This window comes from Pleurodeles waltl, chromosome 6 (genome assembly GCF_031143425.1).
Source record: "Pleurodeles waltl isolate 20211129_DDA chromosome 6, aPleWal1.hap1.20221129, whole genome shotgun sequence".
Classification (NCBI taxonomy): domain Eukaryota; kingdom Metazoa; phylum Chordata; class Amphibia; order Caudata; family Salamandridae; genus Pleurodeles; species Pleurodeles waltl.
In genome coordinates this window covers 1,706,454,255-1,706,473,084 of record NC_090445.1, presented here as the reverse complement: position 1 = coordinate 1,706,473,084, position 18,830 = coordinate 1,706,454,255, and the positions used below count along the sequence as shown (strand labels likewise).

Sequence of the window (18,830 nt, the reverse complement as noted above, 5' to 3'; positions counted from 1 at the left end):
TCACGTCCAGGTACACACACCCTCGATCCAAGGGCAATGCTCTATGGATCAACTGGTCAGGGATATTTGCTTACGCTTTTCCCCCTCTCCCGCTCATTCCATTTCTGGTCAACAAACTGCGGCAAAACAAACTCAAACTCATACTTATAGCACCAACGTGGGCATGTCAACCATGGTACACCACATTGCTAGACCTGTCAGTAGTACCACACATCAAACTCCCAAACAGACCGGACCTGTTGACACAAAACAAACAAATGATCAGACACCCCAATCCAGCAAAGCTCAATCTGGCAATCTGGCTCCTGAAATCTTAGAGTTTGGATATCTAAATCTTCCACCAGAATGCATGGAAGTGATTAAACAAGCAAGAAAACCTACTACCAGGCAGTGTTATACAAACCAATGGAAAAGATTTGTTTTTTACTGTCAAGAAAAACAAATAACACCCTTAACCGCAACCATACAAGATATTGTAGGTTATTTACTCCACCTGCAAAAAGTAAACTTAGCTTTTTCCTCCATTAAGATACATCTCACAGCAATTTCTGCTTATTTGCAAAATAAACAAAACAAATCTCTATTTAAAGTGCCTGTCATCAAAGCTTTCATGGAGGGTTTCAAACGAATCATACCTCCAAGAACACCACCAGTACCCTCATGGAATCTTAACATTGTACTTACACGACTCGTGGGTCCACCTTTTGAACCCATGCACTCGTGTCAGATTCAATTCCTAACTTGGAAAGTAGCATTTCTAGTCGCAATCACTTCATTACGAAGAGTTAGTGAAATACAAGCATTCACTATTGAACAACCCTTTATACAAGTACACAAACATAAGGTTGTACTTCGCACTAACCGTCAATTTCTACCTAAAGTCATCTCACCGTTTCATTTAAATCAAACAGTGGAACTACCAGTCTTCTTCCCACAGCCGGACTCAGTGGCAGAAAGAGCACTACATACATTAGATATTAAAAGAGCTCTAATGTATTACATCGACAGAACAAAATCATTTCGAAAAACTAAACAATTGTTTGTCGCATTCCAAAAACCCCATACTGGTAATCCAATATCAAAACAAGGTATAGCCAGGTGGATAGTGAAATGTATCCAAACTTGTTACCTAAAGGCAAAAAGACAACTGTTAATTACACCAAAAGCACATTCCACTAGAAAAAAGGGAGCAACAATGGAATTTCTAGGAAATATACCAATGACAGAAATATGTAAAGCAGCCACTTGGTCCACACGTCATACATTTACCAAGCATTACTGTGTAGACGTGTTAGCAACACAGCAGGCCACAGTAGGACAGGCTGTACTAAGGACTCTATTTCAAACAACTTCAACTCCTACAGGCTGACCACCCCTTAGGGGAGGATTACTGCTTTGTAGTCTATGCAAAGCATGTGTATCTGCAGCTACACATGCCATTGAACGGAAAATGTCACTTACCCAGTGTACATCTGTTTGTGGCATGTTCCGCTGCAGAGTCACAAGCGCCCTCCCACCTCCCCGGAAGCCTGTAGCCGTTTAAGTTACATTTAAAATTTGTACATATGTATATATATTTCTATTCCGTTGCATGGACATCTATTTATTTACACTCTATCACTCCTACCTTACCCTCTGCGGGAAAACAATCTATGATGGAGTCGATGCCCATGTGCAATGGAGCCGAAAAGGAAGAGTCACTCAATCCTGTGACTCGAAAAGACTTCTTTGAAAAAAAACAACTTGCAACACTCCGAGCCCAACACTAGATGGCAGGACCTGTGCAAAGCATGTGAATCTGCAGCGGAACTTGCCACAAACAGATGTACAACTGGGTAAGTGACATTTTCCATATAGATAGATGTTTACAGGATATGTATTGGGCCCTTGGCTTAGTAACATATTGCAGTCCTTATGCATAAAAAGGATCAAAACTCGGAGTCAACCAATCACAACACACCACCCTCTAGAATCCTTCAGTGAGGAGCTGCCTTCCCTCAGATTTTCCCCCCACACATCGTGCATAGGAGTCTCCCCTGAGCTCTGCTCAGTTTTTTCTCTCGGAGACTTATTCAGAGGATTTTGGATTCAACTAGGTGTTCAAACTGACAACCATATCAGAGACCCCAAAGAAGGGACTTTTCAGACCCTGTAATACATGTATGAAATAGAGATTACATGAAGACGACCCCCATGAGGACTGTATATACTGTCACTATCCTAACCACAAAACTAGAGACTGCAAGGTATGTAGACATTTTCTACTAAGACTTTAAAGGACAGAGAAGGTTGTCTCCTGCTCTGGCTACAAAAGTTGAAGACCAGGGACAATCCGGTCTCTGATGAAGACGGTGCCTCATCTTCTAAGTCGGTCATCAAAACGCCTGTAGAAAGACATAGTGAGCCGTCGACGTCCAAAGAACCTCCAAAAAAGGTTTCTAAAAAGTAATCTGAGGGCTCTCTAAAAAATCATAGCCCTTCCACAAATCACCGGGTTCAGGCTGACAAACCAGGAGGGTTAGGTTCCCTCTTAAAATCTAAGAAGAAAACCTTTTCTGAGCCCCCAGGGCCGCCTCTGCGCATCAAACATGCATTCAAAAAACCAGGATCTGCACCGTCGACAGCACCTCGTCGACGGTATCCTCGTCGACGGCTCTAGTGTCAACAGTAACTTCAACTGTACTCACTATTTCTGTGTTGACCACGGCCTCAACTGAGTCCTCGTCAACAAGACTATCATCTTCGTTGGTGGTGCATCCCATATCATCACTGTGACTGCATTCTTCATCGATGCTACACTTGTCAATGGTCCTCCTGTCCACTATCTCGGCCCCACCAGCGACGACACCTCCGTTGACGGGGTTGCCAATGACTACGCCTCCATCGACGATTGTTCTGTTGATGCCTCAGCCGTCGACCACAGCAATCCAGCTCTCGTCGACAACCACAACAATACAAAGACCGTCGACGTTACCTCTTTACTTTGTCTACAGACCATATGTCTTTTAAAAAGATATCAAAACATAATTTGACCCCCATCCATTACATCCCCAAGGAAGGTATCCAGGTTATTGGCACCACACCTTTTGGATGAGGATGATTCAGAGGAAGATGGGATGTTTGGAGCGGCTAGAAGCCCCTCCCAGTTACAGGCTAAATGTCAAAAATACTCTGATGATGATTCTTATTATGACCACTATTACGAACAGCCACCTCATAGGCAGCAACAGGGCCTGGTGCCATTGCCTTCCGGTCTGGTATCAGATCTCCAGGCTATGATGGCAGACTATAAACAAAATTTTCTGCCAGTGCATGCAAATGTTCCACAACAGATGATTCCCATCATTCTGCCAGCGCCTCCGCAACCTCATCAATCTCTGGTGCTGCTTAGCCCTCAACCACAGGGCTCCCTGCAGGTTAATCCATAGACTTCTTCAGATGACGGGGCTGAAGACGGGGAGATTAGTTCACTACAAGATGAGTGGGATAAGTATATACTCCCAACACCTGACTCTCCTGTACCACCATCGGCGAATCCCCTCCGAAGGATATAGGTACTTTCCTCAACCTTTTGGAACGGGCAACCACATGTTTTGAGCTTCAAATTCCTGCAGCTCAGCAAGACTGTTTCCTGTATGATTTTAAGGAACCCCAGAGGAAAACTGTCAGAGCCATTCCAATAATAGACCATGTTTGGCAGCAAGGTTTAAAGATAATGCGTAACCCTGCACCAGTACCGGCGGTGCTGCCTAAATTGGATAAAAAAATATAAATCTACAGATGATGCTCCTGCATGCCTTTCAGGTCGTCCAAAGCCAGATTCTGTAATATCACAAGCGGCGCACGGCGTGCCAGGAACCCTTCCGTGCCTGTAACCACACCGCCAGATAAGGAGGGTAGACGCCTGGATAATATCGGAAAGCGATTCTCCTCAATGTCTGCCATTGTTGTGCGAGACGGAAATTCCCTAGCGCTCCTTGGCAGGTATGATAGACAGCTCTGGTCTGATGTAAGTTGGTATTTAAACGAGCTTCTGAAGAGTACCAAGTTGGAGGCCAAAAAAGTTCTGATGGAAGGCCAGCGATCCTCTGCAGAAAGAAATTGATTGTGCACTAGATAGTGCTGCTATGGGCTTTAGACTTCTTGCAGGCTCAGCAGTTTTGAGGCGTCAAGGGTGGCTAAAGGCAACTAATTTCTGCCCGGCGGTCCAAACAAAAATTTTAGATCTCCCATATGATGGAGAAGTATTTTTCGGGAAGCATGTTGATGACGCCCTCCAGACAATTAAATCAGACATTGATACCGTGAAATCGCTTTGTGGTCTGCAGTACAAGGAGGTGCCCTTTCGTGGAGCTAGAGGCCTGGGGCAACCTTCCTTTCATAGCGGATTCAAAGCAGTATAGGTATCCATCTTACTCCTCGACCTCTAACACCTCTAGGCCCCAGTATCAGCAAAGACAGCCTTCTACGGCAACATACAACAGACCTCCTCACAGAGAAAAGCCAGGAAGACAAACCAAGGAAGCCTTCCATAGACAATGACTGGTGTCAGATTTCAGCCACTGCTCTTTCTTCTCCATTCAGACACCACTTACATCGTTGGCATCAAATCCCAAAGGACAAATGGGTATTAGATACACAATTTGGCCACCTCCTGGAATTCACACAGATGCCTCTGGTCACACCACCTTCCCGCATGCATCAGAAGCACCTACTGCTCATCGTGGAAGCGGAGATCATGTTAAACAAGGGAGGAATCAAAGAAGTACCGTATTCACAAAGGGTGAGAGGCTTCTACTCCAGTTTTTTCCTAATTCGAAAAAAGTCTAGTCTATGGAAGCCAATCCTTGACTTAAGAGAACTAAACAAGTACCTAAAAAACAGTCTTTCTGCATGGTAACGTTGAAAGATGTCATACAGCTCCAAAACAGAACAGATTATATGGCGTCCCTAGACCTTCAAGACGCCTACTTTCATATTACCATCCACCCAAATCACACCCAGTTTCTATGACTCCGGGTAGCAAGCAGGCATTTCCAATCCAAGGTGCTTCCCTTTGTACGGAAATCTGTAGCCAAGATCTTCACCAGATGTTTAGCCGCGTTGCAGCTTATCTAAGACACAACCACCACCACATTTTTACCTACCTCGACGACTGGTTGATAAAGGCTCCGGACTTTATCTCCGCACACAGGTCCGTCAAAGCGGCCTTGCGTCTCTTAAAGGACTTAGGCCTCACTCTCAACCAAGACAAAGTCGCAGCTCCTCCCATCCACAAGGATATCATTAATGGGCGCTGTACGGAACACACAACAAACCAAAGCCTACCCTACTTTGGAAGGACAAGGCAAGCTGATCACACTAGCGAACAGAATACAACAAAGAAAGTTTCTTTCTGTCTGTCGCTACAAATCATTACTGGGAATGATGTCATCTTGCATAGACCTTGTTCCACATTGTTGCCTTCATTTGGCTCCACTCCAAGAAGAGCTGGACAACCAGTGAAAACAAAGTCAGGGGTCCTTCGAGGATATACTGCAGATAACTTCACAAACGAGTGCTTCACTCCACTGGTGGACAATACCGGCAAATATTTCCAACAGAATGCAATTTTTACCTCAGATTCCTCCGCAAACCATAAAGACCGATGAATCAATGGTCAGATGGGGCACATGCCTCCAAGACCTTCAAGTAAACAGCAAGTGGTCCCCTTCTCGCCGTTCTCTTCATATCAACCTCCTAGAACTCAAGGCAGTATTCTTAGCATTGCAAGCCTTCCTTCCGAGAATGAGTGGATCAGCAGTGCTTGTCCAAACGGACAATATGACAACCATGCATTACATCAGCAAACAGGGAGGAACTCGCTCGCAGCTACTGTCCCAGGAAGCACAATCCATTTGGGCTTGGTGCATTTACCATTCAGTGCACATAAGGGCCGAGCACGTCCCAGGCGCCCAGAATACCATAGCAGATTCACTCAGCAGACTAAAAACATCTCCTCATGATTGGGAATTGGACCAGAAGACGCTGGACAGCATTTTTTCTTCCAGTGGGGCAAGCCAAACCTGGACCTGTTTGCGACCTCCCAGAGCGCCAAATGCCAGCATTATGCAAGCTGGCATCTCCAACAAGGGTCGTGGGGGGGATGCCTTTTCGATAGCATGGTCAGAAGTCTATGCCTACGCTTTTCCTCCCATTCCTCTCCTCCAACGAGTGATCAGCAAGATCAAGTCAGAACCCCGTCTGATATTCTTATTGCTCCATGGTGGCCACGCCAACATTGCTAGCAGAGCTTCTGCTACTATCCGCATGTCCACCCATCATGTTGAAATCGATTCCCCAGCTTCTCATCATCAACCAGGGCCAAGTGAGACATCCTGACCCAAAGTCTCTCAGTTTATCGGCCTGGCTCCTGAATTCAATGCATTCGGCCACTTGAACATCTCCAAGAATTGCAAGGGCGTCCTTGCCAAAGCCCGAGCTGATAGCACAAACAAAACTTATCGACTAAATTGGAAGCGGTTCTGTCTTTAGTGCAACTCCACCAATATGCATCCTATATCCTCCGCCCTGGAGGAAATCTTACCTTACTTGCTTCATTTAGCACGCTCAGGCCTTGCCTATGCGTCCATCAAAGTTAATTTAGCAGCCATCTCTCGATACAGGAGAATATCCAATAAGCCATCTCTTTGGTCTCAAGGACTTGTAAAACAATTCTTGTGAGGTCTCTTAAGATCTTTCCCTCCAGTGAAAGCTCCTTCTCCGGCATGGCAGCTTAACATAGTCTTAGGACAACTGATGAAGAGCCCGTTCGAGCCCATACACAGGGCGGATATCAAATATTTCACAGGGAAAGTGGCACTGCTCCTTGCCCTTACATCCACGCGTAGAGTCAGCGAAATGTAAGCATGGATAATCCAGCAACCCTTTCTAAAGTTCACATACAACAGGGTTATTTTACCCACAATCCTAAATTTATCCCTAAGGTTCCTTCAGACTTTCATATTAATGAACCTGTAGTACTGCGGTCATTCTTCTCTAATCCTCAAACTGCGGCAGAGAGATCTCTCCATTTGCTTCATCTTAGGAAAAGGACAAGTTTTATTTGGACAGAGCAAAAACATTTAGAAAAACAAACCAACTGTTTATAGCCTTTAGTGCTCTGAGGAAAGGATGCCCAGTAACTAAGCAGACCATTTCCAGATGGATTACAAATGCCATACCCTTTAGCCATCAGAAAGCTGGTCAACCTTTGCAGGATAAGGTTTGTGCACATTCTACCAGAGCTGTATTCACGTCCTGCGCATTATTCTCAGGGGTATCTCTACCTGACATCTGCCGAGCTGCAACATGGAAGATGCCACATACTTTCACAAAGCATTATTTCCTGGTTGCGGAGGCGCTCCGGGATGCAGCAGTTGGCCAAGCGGTCCTTCGACATCTGTTCCAGTAAAGGTGAGCCATCTCATTCTTCCCACCTTCCGCTTCTTTTCTTTCACGTCACATTTTCTAAATAACGTGATTAATTTATTTTCTGTCTCTTCTCTAATTGTCAAATGTGACTTATTTGAAGCGTTCATATATTTTGCTGATTTTCACTTCTACAGATACTATCAATAGAAAATGTGACAATTACTGCTTACTATTCTGATTCAAGCATGTGAATCTATGAAAGTTCCAATACTGGAGTAAGAAATAAGTTACTTACCTGTAACTATGGTTCTCCAGTATTGGAAGCTTTCATAGATTCACATGCGACCCACCCACCTCCACTGGGGTTCTCACCTTCATTCTCTCATTAGTATCTGCATTACAGCCCTAGTGCTTGGAAAATCTGAGGGAAGGCAGCTCTTCACCGGAGGGTTCTAGAGGGTGGTGTGTTGTGATTGGTTGACTCTGAGTTTGGTCCTTTTTATGCATAAAGACTGCAATATGCTACTAAGCCAAGGGCCTAATACTTATCCTGTATGTATGTATGTATGTATGTATATATATATATATATATATAGAGAGAGAGAGAGAGAGAGAGAGAGAGAGAGAAAAAAAAAAAAAAAAAAAAAAAAACATAGTTACAGGTAAGTAACTTATTTCTTCCTGGGGAACTCGTACTAACCAGTGTCCAGCACATGTACATAAAATGGCGTCCCTGTTCTCACTATGTCTGAGAATAGACAAAGACATAACAGGGACATATCTGCTCTTGCAAATATATCCTCACATGTAATAAAATGTACCCTGCTGTAGGGCTGCAAGGCTTGCTGTAGGGGTGACTTACATATATTTTAGGGGACAGGCTGTGTGCTTTGTTGTGTTTTCAGTTTTAGTTGCACCAAGACATGCAGCCTGCAATGGCAGTCTGCCTGTGCTAGGTGAGTGTTCCCAGAGGGTGGCACAATACATCTGCAGCCCTCGGGGACCCTCTTTGGTACCATGCCCTAGGTACATGGGGTACCATTTACTTGGGACTTACAGGGGTGCCAAATGTGTGGCCAATTAAGGAACAGTTGCATAGTTTTAGGGAAAGAGATCTGGCAATAGGGACCTGGTTAGCAGGAACCCAGTGCATTTTCAATCACATATGTCAGTAGAGATCAAGTTTCGGGTAGGGATTACAAGGCATCTTAAAATCAAAAGATTTACTTTGGAGAAAAGTAACTTGTAATGTCCATCCCCAAAAGTAGATGGAATGAGTGTGCACAGCAGCTAAACCTACAGCACTGCATGCTGCAAACTGATTATTACTGATAAGTAACAGTTTCCTTTCTGTTCCAGGGCATCCTCATCAATAGTCATAAGCATTGAATAGTCATGCCCACGTGCAGGGATCCCAGAGCACTTTAAAAATCATACATATATGTATATCCGGCTTTGGACAACAGTACACTACATATGTTTGCAGCCCAAAGTAAGGCTAAAAATGGGCAGATTTCATTTAATTTTTCTTAAAAAAAGAAGCCAATTACATAACAATCAGTCACTGATACAAAAGTGACCATAGAAAATCTTCCTTAAATCTTTTTTTTAAAGGAAAGGGAATATGTGATATTGTTAGCCAGTAGGGTGCATCGCAAAGCATAAGAGAAAAAATACTTTAATTGTTCTTTTAAGAACCTCACGATACACCCTGCATCCCATCTTGCCTCACAAGTGACAGTTAGGTCAGTTCATTTTTCCTGGCTCTCAAAACAGGGTCCAGGGGGACTGAACTCTGCCTTTTTTTGGCTAAAATCCATTGGAAACCTTTCGGAAACCCTATGTTTACGGTTTCACTCAATGTCTCTTGAGAGACAAGAGTATTTTGGGACCCTTTCCTGACAAAAATAATTATTTTTGCTGTCAAAAATGCTTTCCTTGTTTGTGAGGCGCCCTTCTTGTGGGAAAAATAATATATTGTGCCTTCCTGAGCATCATTCTCCTATGTCCTGCACTCAATGCCAAGCCTTTTCAAGAAGAACTTTGAAGGATAGACTGAAAATCGGGCTACATGGGCTGCAACAAAGAAAGGATCTTGACTGTACCACCAGAACTTCCAGAAGCCATAAAGGTCAGTCTTCTACAAGAGCTGGTGCTTCCCACGATAAGGCCTCCCCCAGGGTTAGACCCAAATAGAGAAGACCGAGGAAGAGACATTGCATCTGATTGGATTGACGTTGAGAATTATGACATTGAAGAACATGATGTCGAAGACCGGTAATCTTCATGTGTGTTCATGGTCATCAGATGTGATGTCAAGACACTCAATAGCGAAAGAGCCAACCAACATCGGTGTCAGGGCCACCATAGTCAATGTCAGGGCCTCTGCCAGCAATGTCGAAGCCACTGCTTTCAAAGCTGTCTCCATCATTGTTGAGACCAGTCATAGGGATATCAAAGCCACCACAATTGACATCGAAACCATTGACAACCAGAACAAGATCTTAGTCGCTGTTTATAAAACTTTCTCCAAGATGGCTATAAGAACTTTGTCCAGAGAGAACCTGGCACTCCAGGCTCAGATTATTCTCAGACATATTCATCTTCTCGTCATACTTCTGAAATAGTACTATCCTGGTACACCTTCACCACGGGGAGGAACACCACCTGATTTCTCTCCAGGTTGCGTAACATCCCTTAGGTTTTGTCCTAGGATCTCTCCCACATAACCTTCTGTTCCCCTAAGGCCACAGGAATGTGCAAGTCCACAGTCATCACATTGTAGATCCAAATCAAGAATTAGATCTCAGATAAGATCTAGAGAAAGACACCCATAGTCTCAAGAAGATCCAGAACGGGACCTAGTAGGAGGCCAAGATTTAGACATAGGATACGATTTCCATCATGGACTTCTACCTCAAGATCTTGGATCTGAGATTATTTGCCATCTCTTTCAAACACACCTCGAGCAAGGGTACCACGAATGATGTTCTGACAAAAGATAACAAGGCATTAGTTAGAGGTGCAGCTAAGGTAAACATTCCTGTGCCTACCCCTACTACATCTGCATCAGTCATCTTTGAAGCATTACAGCAGAGAAAATCAGCAAGAACTCTTTTTCCTTTAGTTTCTGGTCTTTTTGAGACTGAGGTGCAGTTATGTTTCACATCTGAATCAATCAAATCTGCTCCATCGAGGCTTTTATAGTAATATAAGCCTCATGACCAAGACCCTTTCTTCTCAGGTCAGACCCTCCACCAGACTCACTAATAGTGGCTGCAGCAAGAAAGAAAGAAATAAAGACACACACACACACACACACACACACACACACACACTCACTCACTCACTCTCTCACTCTCTCACACTATCACTCACACTATCACTCACACTCTCTTCTGTTCCACTGGACAAAGAAAGTAGAATGTGTGAAACATAGGCCATAACAGTGAAAGCAACTAGTGCTAATGCCCTCTTCGGGAGATATGATCAATCCGTTTGGGACTCCCTCCATTGGTTTACTGTCAAGCTCACTAAAGTGGACAGCCATGACTTTCAGGAATTAACAATGGTACGTTGATCTCAAACCAAGTAATTGGCTCAGCTGCTGACAAATCGGATTTATCTGCTCATGGCTACTGCCATGGTATTTGCACTAGGAGAAGCTCTTAGCTCAGAGTAACATGTCTTAAGTCAGAAGCACAACAGAGAATTCTGAACCTACTATTCTCAGGAAATAAATATTTTGAATCGTACACATATTAAAACTGAATTGGACACCTTAAAAGCTGTGGGCTTAGAAAAGAGGAAAGAATTTGGAAACTGATACAGGCTATATGACTGATGTTATTACCCCCAAAGGGTCCAAGCCCCTCATTGGTCTCATCGCAAGCAATACCAGCAGCAAAAGCAGTCTTACCACCAATGCAAAACCTCTAGAGGAGGGAGGGCAAATTGGTTAATAAAAAGAGAATCCTCAGAGGAAACACTGAAACATTTTCAAATGTGCCTCAACACTCTGATCAGATTGAGCCTTCATGTAAACCTTAGAAAATCCACTACCTTTCCAGTTAAAAAAAATACATTATTTGGGAGCTAATATGGATGCACAAGTTGAAAAAGTGTGTCCTTCGGAGAGACTGTCATCAGTCCAACGGAAATGTTGCATCCTATTACAAACTCCTCATCCAAAGGCTCGACAAACATCATCAGTACTGGCATGAATGGCCTCTTCGTTTTTCTGGTCCCTCATGCCATACTTCGCAAGACCTTTATAGTAACGTTTAGAGTACCAGTGGAACCAGTTCTTTGACTTTTCGGAAATGAAATTGACTCTGTCACACTCAGCAATCCACTCACTTCCATGGTGGACCAAATAAAAAAAATCTGATGAAAGGGGCCTTATTCCATCAGGATCTTCCATTACAAACTCTAGTCACAAACTCATCTCTCTAAGGTTGGGGAGGCCACTTAAGAACCCAAAGATTATTGTCACACACAGAGAAAACCTACCAGATAAACCTGTTAGAGTTCAGGGCAGTTCATCTAATTTTTAAATCCTTTCTTCTGGAAAGCAAAACGATTTATTTTCTTTGTTCATATGGACAACAATAATGCAATACCCGAACAAACATGGAGGAGCGCATTCTAGACCTCTGTCCCTTGAGCCACAATCCATATAGAAATGGCTCATTACAAGGAACTTAACAGTCACAGCTGTCCATCTCCCAAGGTGCAAAAAAATGGAGGTGGAAACCGTCAGCTGGACTTTATAAGAAAATCACAACTGGATTTTAAACAACAAGGTTCTTGGAAAAGAATTTCCAAGAATGGGGATATCCTCAAATAGACTTGTTTGCCAATGCATAAAACAAAAAATGCCAGAATTATGTCAACAGATTTTACCAGTCAGTGTCAAAGCGGACAGCCGTTTTGATAGACTGGTCAGAGAAATGTATTCATGCATTTCCACCAATTCCCCTCATCCTGGCAGTTCTGATCATGTTTTACCAGTCCAAAATGAGAATGATAGCACCAGAATGGTTTTGTCTGTGATGGTTCATGAACCTCCTTCACCTGTCAGAGTGACCTCATAAGAGATTGCTGTACAGACAGGATCTCCTGTACAAGTTCATGGCCAGGTCCTGCACTCCAACCTTCCATCACTGAAGCTAGCACATTGCTTCTGAATTCCTGCAATATGGTTATCTTTGTCTTCCAAAAGCCAGCATGAAAATTCTATGAGAAGCTAAACAACATTCTGTTTGAAAATTGTATGCCTTTAAATGTAAGAGATTTCACATTTGGTGTTTTAAGAACAGCTACAATCTGTCTTCCTGTCCAGACGATGTACTAATACTATATCTACTTCATTTAGCAAGGTCTGGTTTATAGTTTTCTTCTATTAAAGTATACATTAGGAACATAAATCCCTACAGGAAGACTCCATTACAAACGTCCTTCTTTAGAATGCTTGTGGTTAAAGATTTTTTAGAAGGTATTAAAAAGATATTCCCACCTGTTAAGTGTCCCTTTCCTCCTTGGGAGCTTAAAATTGTTCTATCTGAATTAATGGGAATTCCGTTTAGGTAAGACTAAAAATATACAACAATCATATTGTCTTTGCATTAATTATGGTCCAGTTAGAATAGGCATAGTTTCTTCAAAACAGTGCATTTCTAGATGCATAGCTTCCTGGATAATTATTTCATACCAGATAGCTATGCGCCATCTAACTAGTATACCTAAAGCACATTTCACACAGGGAAAAGCTGCTACCACAGCCCTTCTTAGAAATGGTTCCATTTAAAAAATTTGTAAAGCTGCCCTTTGGAGGTCTGTTCATATCGTTAATATGCTCAAATAGGGCAATCTTCTCTGAAGAACCTTTTTTTGATGATCGTTGGAGCTGTTTCGGTTTCAAGTCTACTTAGTTATGGGATTAGTTTGCTATTCTACTCAGTACTTATGAATATTGATGAGGATCCCCTGGAACAGAATCAGATGTTCTCCAGTATTGGGGTATCTTTCATAGATTCACATTTTGTTTCATTGTAGTCAATGGCAAAAATACATTCACTGTCATAGCTTATTAGCCTCATTAGAAAAGGCCCCAAGTTCAGCCAATCAGGCAAGCCCACCCCTTTATAACTCTCAGCACAGAGGCTCAGTCTCTCAGATTTTCTACTGCAAGTCGTGTGTAAGGGAGTCTCCCTCAGCTCTGCTCAGTTTACCTTCTCTTCCGGAGATATTATCCAGATATTTAATTCCTAACTTTAGCTATGTTTTGTCATCATGTCAACAGCTAAGAACGGTTTATTTGAACCTTGCAGCACCTGTGGGGAAGTTAAGGCTTCATTGTGAGGACCCTCGCTAGGACTGTATCTACTGTCTTCATCCAGAACATAAGGTGAAGGACTGCAAGATCTGCAGAACATTTCCCAGCAAGACTCTCAGAGATAGAGAAGTCAGACTCCTTCTTTGGCTCTAAAAATGTAAGTCCAGAGAGTCTCTTTCTGATGAGGAAGACAGTGATACTTCAGTGGCCTCAAAGAAGAGGAAGGTATGCGGAGAGTACTTCTCCCAAAACCAGTAAGTCAGCCAAGAGACTGCATGCGTTAAAGGGAAGAGCTGATGAACATCCCTCAACTTCTAGGGAACATGGTGGTAAAGTTTTCTCTGAGCCATCTACTCCAGCTGCCACCTCAAAGAAGATAAAGAAATCATCAAGCTCCCTGCCACCGTCGGCATCTAAGATCTACACAACGTCTACGGCACCATCGACGAGCGCATCGTCAACGGCAGACTTCGCATCCTCGACGGCGACGTTTACAGCTCCGTCGTCGCCTATGATCATGACTTCATCACCGTTGTCTTCAACAACTATAATGTCGGTGAGTCTAAAGTATGGTCCCTCAGCTGCTCAAACAATTAAGATTTCAGAGAGACCGTCAACAGAGAAAAATATGAGGTCTCTATTGTCGACGCGTGCACCATCGACATCAGCGTCGGCGGGTAAGCTTCAAAGAGCATCGTCGATAACGGTTCCACTGACGGCAGTGTCGACGACGGCACGAAAATCTACTTTGCTGTCGACGATCACCCCATTGACGACAGCACCGTCGACGGCACCACAGTCGACAACACCATCGACAACCGCACCGTCGACGACCGCACCATCAGCGGGTCAAATTTCTGAGTCCACAACCAAGGAATCTGAAGAATCTTCTTTCTTGCCTTTGAGGATTCTGGCAATAAGATGGAAATCCAGTCACCAAACTCTTTTGCCCTCTTATACGTCACCTAGTGAGGTGTCGCCAGCACCTCCACAGCATCTGTTTGATGCCAATGACGACGAGGAGGAAGACCTATACTCAGAATATGGTCTATTATCGGTGGCACGTAGCCCTTCAGACTTGTGTATAAAATGTCAGGAGGAAGATGATGAGGCAGAGAGTGAATAGCTTTATCTAGGACACTCCTTACAGGAACAGAGGCAAACAGGAGCTCAAGAGTTGCAACAGGAGCAAACAATCCAAATGCCAGTGTCATTGATTGCCAACCTTCAGCACATGATGTGGGATTATTATGCTAGATTTCCTCCACCTGGCTCAGCCACTCCGGTGCAACCTCCACCCATGCCACTGAGCCCTCCCAATCAACCATCAGGGACTATAGGGCCTATCCCAGTCCAGTCATCGGGTCAGGATAATGATCCCCCTTCGTCAGATGACAAACAAGAAGAGGGCGAGGACTCTGCATCGCTTCTAGAGGGCGAGATACAGGACTCTGCATCGCTTCTCCAGGAATGGGATGATTATGAGACTCATACGCCATCCCCTTCTACACCACCACCGGTTGATTCTCCACCGCAAGACATCGGTGGCTTCCACAGTGTGATGGAGAGAGCAGAAAAGAGATTTCAACTGCCCATAACATCCAAGCAGTCAGATTGTTTCCTCTATGATTTCAAGGAGGACACTAACAGTTCGTGCAATACCGATTGTTGACTTCATTTGGGAAGAGGGGCTTGAGGTCATGTAGATCCCGTCTTCAATCCCAGCGGTGGTGCCAAGGCTGGACAAGAAGTACAAGCCACCAGACAACTCACCAGCCTGCTTAGTTGGCCATCCTAATCCGGGCTCGGTGATCTCAGGCAGCCCAGCGTCTTCCCCATTACTGTGCCCCCGGATAGAGAAGGGCAGCGGTTAGACTCAATTGGGAAGACAATTTCAACTATGGCAGCCACCACGGTCAGGGCAGCGAACTCCCTGGCAATCTTGAGAAGGTCCGACCATCAGATGTGGTCCGACATATCCCAGTTTATCGACCTCCTGCCTGAGGATAATAGAGCAAGAGCAAAAGATATTACAGGAAGGTGAGAAGATCTCTGATGAGATTATAGACTGTGCCATTGATTTCTCATCTACGGGTTCCCGCCAGTTAGCCGGGTTGCTGTACTAAGACATCAGGGGTGGCTGAAAGCTACATCTTTTCGTCCAGAGGTGCAACTGAGGATCTTAGACATGCCTTATGATGGAGAACTATTATTTGGCAAGCATATTGATGATGCCCTGCAGTCCATAAAGGCAGACACGGAAACGGCTAGATCCCTGGGTATGCTACAATTTAAAAGGCATCCCTTTCGATGGACAAGAGGAAGTGGGCGTTATTCTTACAGAGGCAGGTCACATAAGTATCGACAGTATCCGTCCTACCAAGGCCAATTTAGTTCCACCATTGATCAACAGCAGCCACATGCTTATCGGCAACCATGATCTGCATATTTCCCGCAAACCACAAGAGGGAAATCCTCTTACAAGGCCAAGGATGCCGTGAGAAAATGCTGACCTCCATCAGTTGCCTGCACCCAACCCCTATTCCAGCACTCTGATAGGGGGCAGAATTTCCAACTTCTTTCACCAATGGTCCCAGATTACATCAGACAGATGGGTCCTCGATATTGTCAGCAAAGGACACACACTAGAATTCCATCAACCTCCTCCGCAAGTGCCACCCGGTGGACCCCCACCTGCCCATCTAAAAGAACTCCTAGCACAGATTGCCATCTTGATAGACAAGGGAGCAATAGAGATCGTACCAAAGAATCAGAGTGGGGAAGGGGGGGGGGGGGGGGGGAGGGTCTTTCAACGATATTGTCCAAATAACCTTACCAGCGAGACAAGCTTAAAGTGGTGGAGAAATACCCCTCTCATCTCGGAGGGTCTCTCCTTCCTGAAAGACAAACCAGTACACATTCTAACAACAGATGTGTCTTTAGAGGGATGCAGCACACACTTGCAGGACCTATCAGTGAGAGGAAGATGGTTCACACAGGAATCAGCTCTCCACATCAACATATTAGAATTAAAGGCAAGATCAGAGGTTTCTCTGTGTTGATAAGAACCAACAACACCACAGTCATGCGTTACCTCAACAAGCAGGGGGGTACAAGATCGCAGGCACTCTCTCAGCAGGCACAGGAACTTTGCCATTGGGTTCTTCATCATCATATAACAATCAGGTTGGATTTACAACACTTTGGCAGATGCGCTAAGCAGAACTCAGGCTACCTGTCACGAATGGGAGCTCAACCAGGCAATTCTCGACTGCCTCTTTCGTCGTTGGGGCAAACCCAGTCTAGATCTGTTTGCAACAAGGGAGAACAAAAAATGCCAACACTTTGCAAGCTGGTGACTGCAGAGAGGGTCAAAGGGGAATACGTTTTTGATCAAATGGTCAGGGATCTATGCCTACTCTTTCCCCCCGCTCATCCCGAAACTTCTTCAGAAGATGAAGAGAGAACCGTGCCAACTTCTGGTGGATGTGCCAGTTTTGGTTCACGGAGCTTCTACTCCTCTCGGAACAGCCTCACCTGCGACTGAGACCAACACCAGACTTGCAAACGATGAATCAGGGGCAGGACCGTCATTCCAACCAGACTTCACTTCGATTATCAGCCTGTCTCCTGAATTCTATGAGTTTGACGGTTTAGATATTCCATCAGACTGTCGAGAGGGGCTCGTCTGTGCCAGAGCCCAGTCTACGAATAAGACGTACAGACTCAAGTGGAGGAGATTCTGCATATGGTGCAAAACCTTCAATGTTCACCCTCTAAAGTCTTCTCCAGAGCAAATTCTTCCATATCTTTTACACTTGGTGAAATCAGGTCTCTCCCATTCGTCTATCAAAGTTCACCTAGTAGCCATCTCTCGTTTCCGCCGTACGGCAGTTCTACCATCTTTATGGTCATCCAGGATAATAAAGCAGTTTCTACAAGGCTTGTTGAGGATGTTTCCTCCGATTCAGCATCCTCCTCCTTCCTGGCATCTGAATATTGTGCTGTCCCAATTGATGAGGCATCCATTTGAGCCTATTCACAAAGCCGACCTGAAATACATCTCTTGGAAGACGGGGCTCCTTCTGGCGCTTACTTCTGCAAAGAAGGTTAGTGACATTCAAACATTCACAGTCTCACCACCTTTTCTACAATTCAAATTAGATATGGTCATTCTGAGGACTAACCCAAGATTCATTCCTAAAGTTCCTTTGAACTTTCATTTGAATGAGCAGGTGGTTTTAAAGACTTTCTTCCCGAACCCTCGAACTCCAGCAGAGCGAGTATTACATTCCCTACATCTTAAGAGGTGTCTGAAATTCTACATACAGAGGACTAGCAACTTCCGAAAGGCTGATCAGTTGTTCAGTAGCTATGGCCAACTCACTAAAGGGAATGCTGTTACCGAGCAAACTATAGCACGGTGGATCTCCTCTGCCATACAATTTTGTCACCAGCTAGCGGGAAGTCCTCTAACAACCAACATCAAGGCACACTCCACTAGAGCGGTGTCTACGTCAGCAGCTCTCTTCGCAGGGGTGCCTCTAAACCACATCTGCAGAGCGGCAACATGGACTTGCTGCCACACCTTTACTCAACTTTACTGCCTAGACGCTGCTGACAGTATGGATGCAGCGGTAGGACAAACAGTTTTGCGTAATTTGCATATGGTGAGCCAATAATTTTTACCTGCCATCCTCGAATGTTAATATTTCCAGGCTAATATTTATAATAATTCAAGCATGTGCATCTATGAAAGATCTCAATACTGGAGAACCACAGGTACAGGTAAGTAACTTATCTTCTTCCCTGTCAGCCAAAGACCCCCTGTAGGCACTGCTAACGTTAGAGTATAGACACTCAATTCCATTGAGAACAGTAATGGACTGCCTTGAAGCGCCCCTGTTGTAGCCTGGCAAGCAAATAAGGGAGGTCCCAGATGGTATGATCACTAGTAGAGGCTTGGCTGTCCTCACTATGAGAGAGACTATTCTGGAATAACTAGATATACACTATGATTGTTGGAGGATCTCTATCCTCAGTACATATTTTTCTTGTTCTATGACCAGCTGTATTCTAT

General features: G+C 44.3%; 1 protein-coding gene across 3 annotated transcripts in view; it reads left to right on the top strand.

The window, feature by feature from the left end:
• The window catches only part of PHF1 (PHD finger protein 1), a 607,606-nt gene that overhangs the window by 419,673 nt on the left and 169,103 nt on the right, over positions 1-18,830 (top strand). The gene's annotated exons all lie outside the window — the stretch shown is intronic.